This window comes from Bos mutus, chromosome 13 (genome assembly GCF_027580195.1).
Source record: "Bos mutus isolate GX-2022 chromosome 13, NWIPB_WYAK_1.1, whole genome shotgun sequence".
NCBI classification, from domain to species: domain Eukaryota; kingdom Metazoa; phylum Chordata; class Mammalia; order Artiodactyla; family Bovidae; genus Bos; species Bos mutus.
Window position 1 is genome coordinate 17,404,983 of NC_091629.1, and position 11,097 is coordinate 17,416,079.

Here is an 11,097-nt window from a genome sequence, read left to right on the forward strand (position 1 = left end):
GTAATTACAGATCACAGAAAGTGTGAGAATAGTCCAGAAGGGTCCCTGGTACGTGCCCCTTGGCTTCCCTCAGCTTTCCCCAGTGATGACACCCCCGTAAGGACAGCACATTATCAACACCAGGAAATGACCAGCAGCACAGTCGATTCAGGAGACTGCAGACCTTCCTCAGACTCACCAGTGTTTACATGCGCTTGTTTTTGTTAATTTGTCTCTAGATGTAGATCTATGACATTTTACCTCTCAGTTCAGTTCAGTCTCTCAGTCGTGTCCAACTCTTTGCGACCCCATGGACTGCAGCACACCAGGCCTCCCTGCCCATCACCACCTCCCGGAGTTCACACAAACTCATGTCCATTGAGTCAGTGATGCCATCCAGCCATCTCATCCTCTGTCATCCCCTTCTCCTCCTGCCTTCAATCTTTCCCAGCATCAGGGTCTTTTCAAGTGAGTCAGCTCTTTGCCTCAGGTGGCCAAAGTATTGGAGTTTCAGCTTCAGCATCAGTCCTCCAATGAATATTCAGAACTGATTTTCTTTATGGACTGGTTGGATCTCCTTGCAGTTCAAAAGCATCAGTTCTTCTAGATTTTATCTCTACTTGCTCTTCCAAAGGACTTCCCTGGTGGTCTGGTGGCTGAGGGTCCGTGCTCCCAGTACAGGGGGCCCTGATTTCAATCCCTGGTCAGGGAACTAGATCTCACATGCTGCAACTAAGACCCAGCTCAGCTAAATAAATAAAAATTTTAAATGCAGTCAATACAGAAATATGGTGTGCAGAATATTGAAACCCGCTGTGATGTTTGGGATGTTTTCTCCAGGTTATTCTCGGTGTGTATGCTGTGTTGTTGGTTTTTTTTTAACAACTAAAAGGATGTTCTGAGATATATATATATATTTTTTTTTTTTTATTTGCCTTTAAAAAACAATCATGGACATCCTTCCATAATCGGAACACATTTAGATCTGCTGCAGTGTGAATGTTTTTCGGGTGAAACATCTGCACGGTGGCTGTTGACCTCCCGTGGAAGTAGGCACTCGGTTTACGCCCAGCTTCCAAATTTCTTCGGAAAACACAAGTCCCACCTGTCAGCATTTCAGAACCTGAGCCGTGCCGTTTCCTGAGCTAGATCCCTGCCCTGCCCTGGCACAAAGCCCCCAGGGGGCACATCCTCCAGACCTCCTGGCCGAGCGCACCACTCCCACACCTGCCCAGACATGAGTCACTATCACCTTTTACGAAACGTTGTTGTGAGACCTCCACCGTAACTGCTTCCAGGGAAATCATTCTGGACCCCCTCCCTGCCCCCACGCCCCGACACCAGGACAGCCCTTCCCAGGATGGATGTGAACAGCTCCATCTCTGCTTTCGCGCATTCGGCATAAAGATTTCTTGCGGCTCATAAACACCTTGGCCATTTTACCATTGTCAGGAAGGATGTTTATGACCCAAATATGAAAACTTGGTGAGAATTAACACTTCAGCAAAAGGGCTGTGTTGTTCTTGGCAAGGAATACCTTCTAAAGACGACCCAAAGCAGGCAGGGCTCCGGGTGTGAAAATACACGTGATGGTGACATACTCATGCTTAAAGCTCTAAACATCGTCTAGGATTCAAACTCCTGACTGCTTGCTGTTCAGTAACAGGGTGGCTGAGCAGTCTAACGGTTTGCCAGCTTCCTGTTTGGGTGTTTTTATGGCATTATGATTTTGCCAAGTTAATGAGGCAAAATAAAACAGGAAAAGAGATGTTGGATCAGGAGTTTAATAAAAATCCGTTTTGTCTCTGGAAGCCTCCCCCAGAGTGGCTTCCTCTTCCAGGCCCCGCAAGCCTCTGTATTGACAGATGCCATTTGCTCATTTACGATGTGATAATAAAAACCTTCAGCCTTATTCAGCGTGACCCTTCTCCCCTGACAGGAGGGCACCAAATGGCTTGGAATCAGCAGGCATCTTTTTTCATTAAAGATGATAACTTCACATGAACTGCAGTCAAAGGATGCTTCGGAAAAGTCACAGAATTTGGTCAGGGAAAGGAAAGTCTAATGAGAACAGGCTAACACTCTGGAGGGACCCTGAAATACGTGTGTTTGTAAAATGACCCAGATTTTACACCAATAAAGACTATCTGACAAGCATAGGTGAATGCTGAACTACAAAATACAAAATCGTGGATAGTTCTTTTTAAACCGGAGGCTCCGCTCATTTTTGCAGTTGCGTTATTTGTATGAAATAAAGACATTTAGGCAATAGGTACCTAACTAATATCAAAGTGTAACCCACCTGCTAGTGTCTTATACAAAGGCATTTTCTTTGATTTTCTATCATTAACCCATACCTAGTATTTGGCACAGAAGATAATGAAAATGTAGATCGAAGGTTGCATAGGTTTTTTATCCCGCAAGTTTATATTTCGTGAACTTTCATTGATCTCAGTCATTTTCAAGCTAACAGTGTTTTTTAGCTAGTAGAGCTGTATAGAGCTTTTTGCAGAACACATATTATCATTGGTGCTTCTCACTGATTCAGACTGTAAATTGATTAAAACCACTAGTTTCAAACTCAGCCACACGAGACGGTTGGGACTGTTACATCCTGCAGTGGTGGTGGTGGTGCTACTCAGTCGTGTCCGACTCTTTGCAACCCCATGGATCGGAGCCCACCAGGCTACTCTGTCCGTGGGATTTCCCAGGCAAGAGTACTGGAGTGACTTACCATTTCCTGCTCCAGGGGATCTTCCCAACCCAGGGATCAAACCCAGGTCTCTTGTGTCTCCTACATTGGCAGTCAGAGTCTCTACCACTGAGCCACCTGGGAAGCCCATGTTCCATCCTGTACATGTCATAAACTATAAATGAGAATTGTTGGTTTTGACCACAGATGTCTTTTAAAGAAGATGGACAGATTTCTCATCTGCAGAGGCTAAGCAGATATTTTTATAGACCACCAACTCTTGTGGATCCTTCCTGAAATATTCCACCTACAAATAAACCTCTGTGTTAAGTATGAGACATGGCCTCGGTTGAAAAGCACATTTGTGATGTGTCATATTCTCCATATTCTGTCACTTGTGATCATTTTTCCCTAACCATAAGTGTGAATCAGTAATTTGGATCAGCTGCAGCCTTTTTAAAAAGAATATATGTTAGTTTCTATTATTTGGAATATAACAAAGGCTAAAATTATTGAGCATGTACCGTGTGCCCAGCTTAGTGCTAAATCCTGTTAGGGCATCAACTCGTCTCGTCCTCGCCACACAGCAAGAAGTATTCTGAATATTCTTGTTCTCCAAACGGGGGAATTAAGAAAAGAAGCAGTCAAGTGGCTGAGAAATAATTAACGATGGTCCTATTAACGGAAAGGTTGCCTCCAGTTTTTTATATCCCAATGCAGTGGTGAGGGCCTTGTACATCAGTTTTTACACACACCTGCCATGATTTTTGTAGGCTTATGTCCTTGGCATGAAGTTGCTACATCTAAGGTCAAACGTCTTTTTCATATTGAAAAGCGTTATTGCCAAATTATTTAGGCTCAGTATTCCTTCTTCCTGTGTGGGGCAGGCTGTTTTTAGCTCACATCGTCATTTCTTTAGATAGACGACAGAAGGATGGGGAGATGGAGGGATGGAGGGATGATGGTCAGAGACAGCTCATTTTCTGAGTTTTGAATTAACAACATTTTATACTGGTTTTGCCCCTGACCCGCCACCATCAGCAGTGAAGGGAGTGGCCTAAAGGACTGTGATAGTTTTCTTAAATTTATGGGGAAACTATCTGTAGAGTACAAACAGTTTTATCTCATTTGCATTTTGTTAGCAAGTTCCAGAAGCTAAAAAAAAAAAAAATCAGTTACTGTCATAAATTTATTCTGAGGGGCAACTGACAAGCCAGATGGTGAGTCCCAGCAGTGGCCCACCCTGCGAGCGAGAGACTCCCCAAGCTTGAAGCAGGAGAGTTTCCCTGGAAAAACACTTGGTCATCAACACTCCTGGTCCCACCCCACCACCCCTTCTGCAGTGAACACAGAGCAGAGGCAAATTGCTTTAACTTCAAAAAAAAAGCAGACTGATCTGAAATGAAACGAGACCTTCAAAGTTCACAGTTTAACGCTCATAAACTCTGATAGTGAGCAAGGCGTCTCAGCACGTCTGCACACCTTCATCCTCAGAGAGACAGAAACTCACTGGAGAAGTTCCCCTCGACTTGTCATCTGTGAGCTGGAAGATCAAAGGCTCGATGTCAGGACCGGAAGTGGGGGAGCAAGCCTGGTGGTTCTCCTTAGGATCATGAGCTCTTTGGCTTCTAATTCGGGGTTTCATTAAGGGCATCAGTTCAGTTCAGTCACTCAGTCGTGTCCGACTCTTTGCAACCCCATCAACCACAGCACGCCAGGCCTCCCTGTCCATCACCAACTCCCGGAGTTCACTCAGACTCACGTCCATCGAGTCCGTGATGCCATCCAGCCATCTCATCCTCTGTCGTCCCCTTCTCCTCCTGCCCCCAATCCCTCCCAGCATCAGAGTCTTTTCCAATGAGTCAACTGTTCACATGAGGTGGCCAAAGTACTGGAGTTTCAGCTTTAGCATCAGTCCTTCCAAAGAACACCCAGGACTGATCTCCTTTAGAATGGGCTGGTTGGATGTCCTTGCAGTCCAGGGAACTCTCAAGAGTCTTCTCGAACACCACAGTTCAAAAGCATCAATTCTTCGGCCCTTGAATGAAGGCAATGGAAGGTTGCTGTTTCTTTTGAAGTCCAGCTGTTAGAATTGTGATTCAGATTCGCAAAGCCCGTGGCTTGTCGCCTTCACACAACAAACGCTTGGTAACCTTGGAAGTTATCATTAACATGTTCTTCTTATTTAGTTGCTCAGTCGTGTCCGACTCTTTGCGACCCCACGGACCGTAGCCCACCAGGCTCCTCTGTCCATGTGATTTCCCAGGCAAGATTACTGGAGTGGGTTGCCATTTCCTATTCCAGAAGATCTTCCCCAGCCAGCAATCAAACCTGCGTGTCCTGCTTAGCAGGCGGATTCTTGACCACTGAGCCCCCTGGGAAGCCATTATTAACGTGACTCATCGGCAAAATGATTTGCATGACTCCAATAAAGTGATCTTATCCTACTTTGATGAAGTGCTTTAGAAATTTCTAGACTGGAGTGTGGCATGTAGAGGAGCTTGACAAACTTTTGCTATGAAGCAGGGCTGGTTCACTACAGTCCCCACACCCACCCCCTCCCCTGGGTAGCTGAGTGAGGCTCTGGGAGCGGACATCCTCTGCCTGAGGTGGGGTCTGAGCCTCGGTCTTTAGAAGTCTGTTCTGTCTGTCTTCTCCACTCTGAAATCTGCGTGGCTGAGCAACTGATTCACTGTGGTTTCTGTACCCTTTCTGGGGCAGCCATCAAGCAGAAGAGACTGTTATGCGCATGTCAGTGGTAACAAGGCTGAGCCTGTGGAAAAACCACAGACTTTGGAGCCCCACGTCCTTGGGCTCAGTCTTCAACCCTGACGCTGTAGCTGTGTGATCCTGGGCAGATCACTTTACCCCTCGGGGCCTCAGTCACCTCATATGCAAACTGGACATAATGGTCTGCACATTTGGGGATCCTTGGAGGGTTAGATAATATAGTACCATTTATTACATACTGCCTAACAAGATCTAAGAATCAGTATAAAAATAATGCTAAGTCGCTTCAGTTGTGTCTGACTCTTTGCGACCCCATGGACTGTAGCCCTCCAGGCTTCTCTTCCATGAGATTTCCCAGGCAAGAACACTGGAGTGGGTTGCCATCTCCTTCTCCAGGGCATCTTCCCAACCCAGGAGTCGAACCTGCATCTCTTACCTCTCCTGCGTTGGCCGGTGAGTTCTTTACCTCTAGCACAACCTGAGAAACCCGTAATAATACCTGATAATAAGGCCTGAGAATCTCTATCCGGTCGGATGTGGAGACCCAACTCTCTCTTGAAGCCGTCAGGCTTCCCAAAGATGTGCTTGTCCTGAGCGTCAGAAGCTGTGACTGTGCTGTTACCTGACAAAGAGCAGTTAAGACAGCAGATAGATTTCAGGTCAGCTGACCTTGGGATGGAGAGAGGATGCTGCATTGATCCAGTGGGCCTGATGGCACTGTAAGAGTTTGTTGGTCTGTTTGGTGTTACCTGGGAGAAGGCAATGGCACCCCACTCCAGTACTCTTGCCTGGAAAATCCCATGGATGGAGGAGCCTGGTGGGCTGCAGTCCATGGGGTCTCTAAGAGTCGGACAAGACTCAGCGACTTCACTTTCACTTTTCACTTTCCTGCATTGGAGAAGGAAATGGCAACCCACTCCAGTGTTCTTGCCTGGAGAATCCCAGGGATGGGGGAGCCTCGTGGGCTGCTGTCTCTGGGGTCGCACAGAGTCGCACACGACTGAAGTGACTTAGCAGCAGCAGCAGTTGGTGTTACCAGGACTCAGCAATTTTTTCTTTAAAGGGTCAGAAAGTAAATACTTTAGACTTTGTGGTCCAAGGGGCAATGTCCTCAATGCTTCAAGTAACCATTCTTGTTGAAAGACTGAAGTTGTTTCTTATGCTTTACGTTTTAAAATGTAAAAACCATTCTCAATTCAGACTAAACCAAAGGCAGTGGGCGGGCGGATGGCGGCAGGGGAGGGTGGTGGTGTCTGATTTGGTCACTGAAGTCTGCTAATTCCTGGTATCTGTGCAAATATCTATTTTACTTCCAAAAAAGGATAATGCTAGATATATAGATTTTTATCGTTTCTTAAAAACATCATCTACAATGAATATGTTCTTAAAATAAGTTATTTATCAATTCCATTTTTATGATTGCACGCACAGGCCATATTTGGGGGGAGAGTTTATTATGGTGGATACGAGCATGGTTTAGAATTCTTCCTCCATCATTTCCTGGTTGTGTGATCTTGGGGAAGTCACTTCTCTCTACACTTTCATTTTTTCATCTGTAAAATAGGTAATCAGTGATTCAACTAAAAAGTATTACAGGCTAACTATATGCTGGGAACTCTTCCAGACGCTGAGGACTTAGAACCTGACAAAAACCACGTCCTAGTGCGAATAGGTGTGAGAGGAGGTAACAGGCAATAAACAAGCAAATAAATTCAATAGTATGGTAGGCACCTCATCCTTCCCTGTGGCACAGTGGATAAGAATCTGCCTGCTAATGCAGGGGACAGGGGTTTGATCCCTGGTCCAGGAAGATTCGGGGCTTCCCAGGTGGCGCTAGTGGTAAAGATGCAAGAGACAAGGGATTGATCCCTGGGTCGGGGAGATGCCCTGGAGGAGGAAGTGGCAACCCACTCCAGTAGTCTTGCCTGGAAAATTCCATGGACAGAGGAGCCTGGCGGGCTACAGTCCATGGGGCTGCAAAGAGCAAGACACGACTGAGCACATACACTGGGCCGATTCCAGACACATTTCACATGCATTTAACAAACTTGTCTTAGACTTGGTCTAAAAGAGTCCTGTAGTAACTATCCTCCAGACGGCCTGATGGTCCTCACCTCATCCACGTCACCAATAGAAGACTGGGGAAATGACAGTGTACACATTCCCGGAGAAGCTCATAGACCTTGTAGCTTCTGCATTGCTCTCTCTTGGATCACCTGCCTGGTCTGGGGGAAGCCAACTGCCCTGCCATGAGGACACACAGGAACCCCCTGGAGATGCCCACGTGATGAGGGACTGAGCCTTCCACCCACACCCAGGACCTGCTTGCAGGTCGTGTGAGCACACCACCTTGGAAACAGGTTTGCAGCCCCAGTCAGGCCTTCACTGGACCCCAACCCTGGCCAGCAACTGGTCTGCAACTTCACCCAGCTAAGCTACTTGTGAATTCATAGGAGACCCACAACATTTTTAAAGGAAGTGTATTGGCGTAAACACAATAAGCTTTGGACTGAAGTGAGCACAGACAGTACAAAGGGAAAAGAGGCCTTTGAGCCCTAACTTCTGTGGGCCAGAAGAAGGCTGCAAAACCACGCAGCTGTGAACAGGGTCTGCATTTCATGGGAAAATAAGGTTGACTCAGAGAAGAGACTCCCTGAGTCTAGAGGGTAGATCTAAGAGATGTAATCACTCACTGCACGTCACAGAACTAGTAACGATACTGCCAGGTTTCAGACTGACGAAGTCTGGCTCTAGAGTCCTTGCTCTTCGCCTCTGCATTATACTGTGTCTATAATGGGTGGTTGGAGGGGTAGATAGGCAGACAGTAGTATAATTTTAGTTCTCTGAATTATCTATGATCATGTAAGCACAGACACAGTCAGAGTTCCAGCCACCAGTGGCCTGGAGTGTGTTGATCTGATAGATTGATGATCTCCATGACATTCGCTTAGAGAATGGTTCAGTTCAGTTCAGTTCAGTCGCTCAGTCGTGTCCAACTCTTTGTGACCCCATGAATCGCAGCACACCAGGCCTCCCTGTCCATCACCATCTCCTGGAGTTCACTCAAACTCACGTCCATCGAGTTGGTGATGCCATCCAGCCATCTCATCCTCTGTCCTCCCCTTCTCTTCCTGCCCCCAATCCCTCCCAGCATCAGAGTCTTTTCCAGTGAGTCAACTCTTCCCATGAGGTGGCCAAAGTACTGGAGTTTCAGCTTTAGCATCATTCCTTCCAAAGAACACCCAGGCTGATCTCCTTTAGAATGGACTGGTTGGATCTCCTTGCAGTCCAGGGGACTCTCAAGAGTCTTCTCCAACACCACAGTTCAAAAGCATCAATTCTTCGGCGCTCAGCTTTCTTCACAGTCCAACTCTCACATCCAAACATGACCACTGGAAAAACCATAGCCTTGACTAGACGGACCTTTGTTGGCAAAGTAATGTCTCTGCTTTTCAATATGCTATCTAGGTTGGTCATAACTTTCCTTCCAAGGAGTAACTGTCTTTTAATTTCATGGCTGCAGTCACCGTCTGCAGTGATTTTGGAGCCCAAAAATAAAGTCTGACACCGTTTCCACTGTTTCCCCATCTATTTCCCATGAAGTGATGGGACCGGATGCCATGATCTTCGTTTTCTGAATGTTGAGCTTTAAGCCAACTTTTTCACTCTCCACTTTCACTTTCATCAAAGGCTTTTGAGTTCCTCCTCACTTTCTGCCATAAGGGTGGTGTCATCTGCATATCTGAGGTTATTGATATTTCTCCCATACAGCCTCTGATCTTGAACCTTTTCTTTTTACACAAAGAAAAGCGTTAGGGAAGGAGGTAAAGATAAGGAGGGACACTGACCTTCCTGCACCACCTGTGCGGATTTGTACTCCATCTTATTATTATTATTTTTATTTTATTTCCATCTTATTTTTAACACCCTGCTTCTAAGAGTGTGGGTCTGCCTTCTCAGCCTTCGTTTTGTGTATTATTCTTAATTTTTGTTTTTTGTTTTTTTGTTTTCTTATACAAGTAGCTATAGCCTACATGATCAATGCAGGAAAATCAGAACTGACCAGGAAGCAAAAAGAAAACAAAGATTTCTCGTATTCCCACTAATGAGAAATGGCTCCTGCCTGCATTGTAATAGGTTTTGTTTGTTTGTTAAATGCAATATATTTGTGTGACTTGTTATAAGGAGCCAGTTTGGTTGTGACTAAATATGTTGTTGAAAACGCTTCAGTAATTTCTTCCCCCAGAGAGATTCCTACACCCATAGTTAGTTAATTTCTCCTTCCAATAACCGTGAACTAAGATAAATACACAGCCGTGTGTTTTCACCTTTGTGTGGGTTCCAAAGAGGATTTAATAGAAATATCTCCTTAAAAATCTTCACAGCCTTTTGTTTTGCTACTAAAACCCATGCCTGACACAGTGACTATGCAATATAAGTGTAACTAATTAGAAAGTAGATTTACTTAGTCAACCATTTGTTTGGATTAAATGACAAAGGGCTGACTGATAATTTTTCCCTCAATGAACTAGATGGTTAGTACTGGGGTTTTTTTGTCCCTACCACATTGACAAGTTGTTTTGAAATTGTGTGGACACAGACTAACCACTCCATCTCATGAGGGAAAAACTCAATTAATGATGGATCTTTCCAAATATTCAAAGACTGTGTATAGGTCTGTGCTGGCGATTCTGCTTTCCAAAGAGAGAGATTTGGAACCGATATAGGTGCTTTTAATGCTGATTTCACTGTAACCATTACATTTTTTAACTTAAAAACTGATCCTTGTTGGACTTTTCCTCACCTTAAAAAAGAGATTCCGGCTTGGTGGGGAAAAAAAAGGTAGAATAGTACAGAAATATACAACTTAGAAAGTGGAAAACTTCTCTCACCTCCCTGCCCCTCCAACAGCGCCCCCCCAAACCACTGTTAACGACAGTTTATTTAAATATCTTACACTGTGACTTATTGCAACAATTTCAGCAGCAGCAGGGGAGAAAAAAAAAAAAAAAAAACTATAGCAAAACTAAACTAGAAAACAGTATTCCCCCCAATCCTTGGTTTCACTTTCTAAGGTTTCAGTGAGTGAAGTCGCTCAGTCATGCCCGACTCTTTGTGACCCCCATGGACAGTAGCCTGCACCAAGCTCCTCCGTCCGTGGGATTTTCTAGGCAAGAGTACTGGAGTGGGTTGCTGTTTCCTTCTCCAGGGAATCTTCCCAACCCAGGGATCGAACCCAGGTCTCCCACATTGTAGACAGACGCTTTACCATCTGAGCCACCAGGAAGTCACCCATGGTAAACTGTGAGCCGGAAACATTAAATGGAAAGTTCCAGAAATAAACAATTCATAAGTTTTCAATCCTGTGCCACTCTGATATGGGGGTGAAACCTTGCACCCTCTGCTCTGTCCCACCCAGGAGGTGAGTCACCGCTTTGTTCGGCATATTTACATTGTATTGTATACGACACCCTCCTGCTAGCATAGGAAAAACACCATCTATGTACAAGATTCAGTACTATCCGATGTGGGCTTCCCAGCTGGAGTTAGTGGTGAAGAACCTGCCTGCCAGTGCAGGAGACACAGGAGACGCCAGTTCCATCCCTGGGTTGGGAGGATCCCCTGGAGGAGGGCACGGCAACCCACTCCAGTATCCTTGCCTGGAGGATCCCATGGACACACGAGCCTGGTGGGCT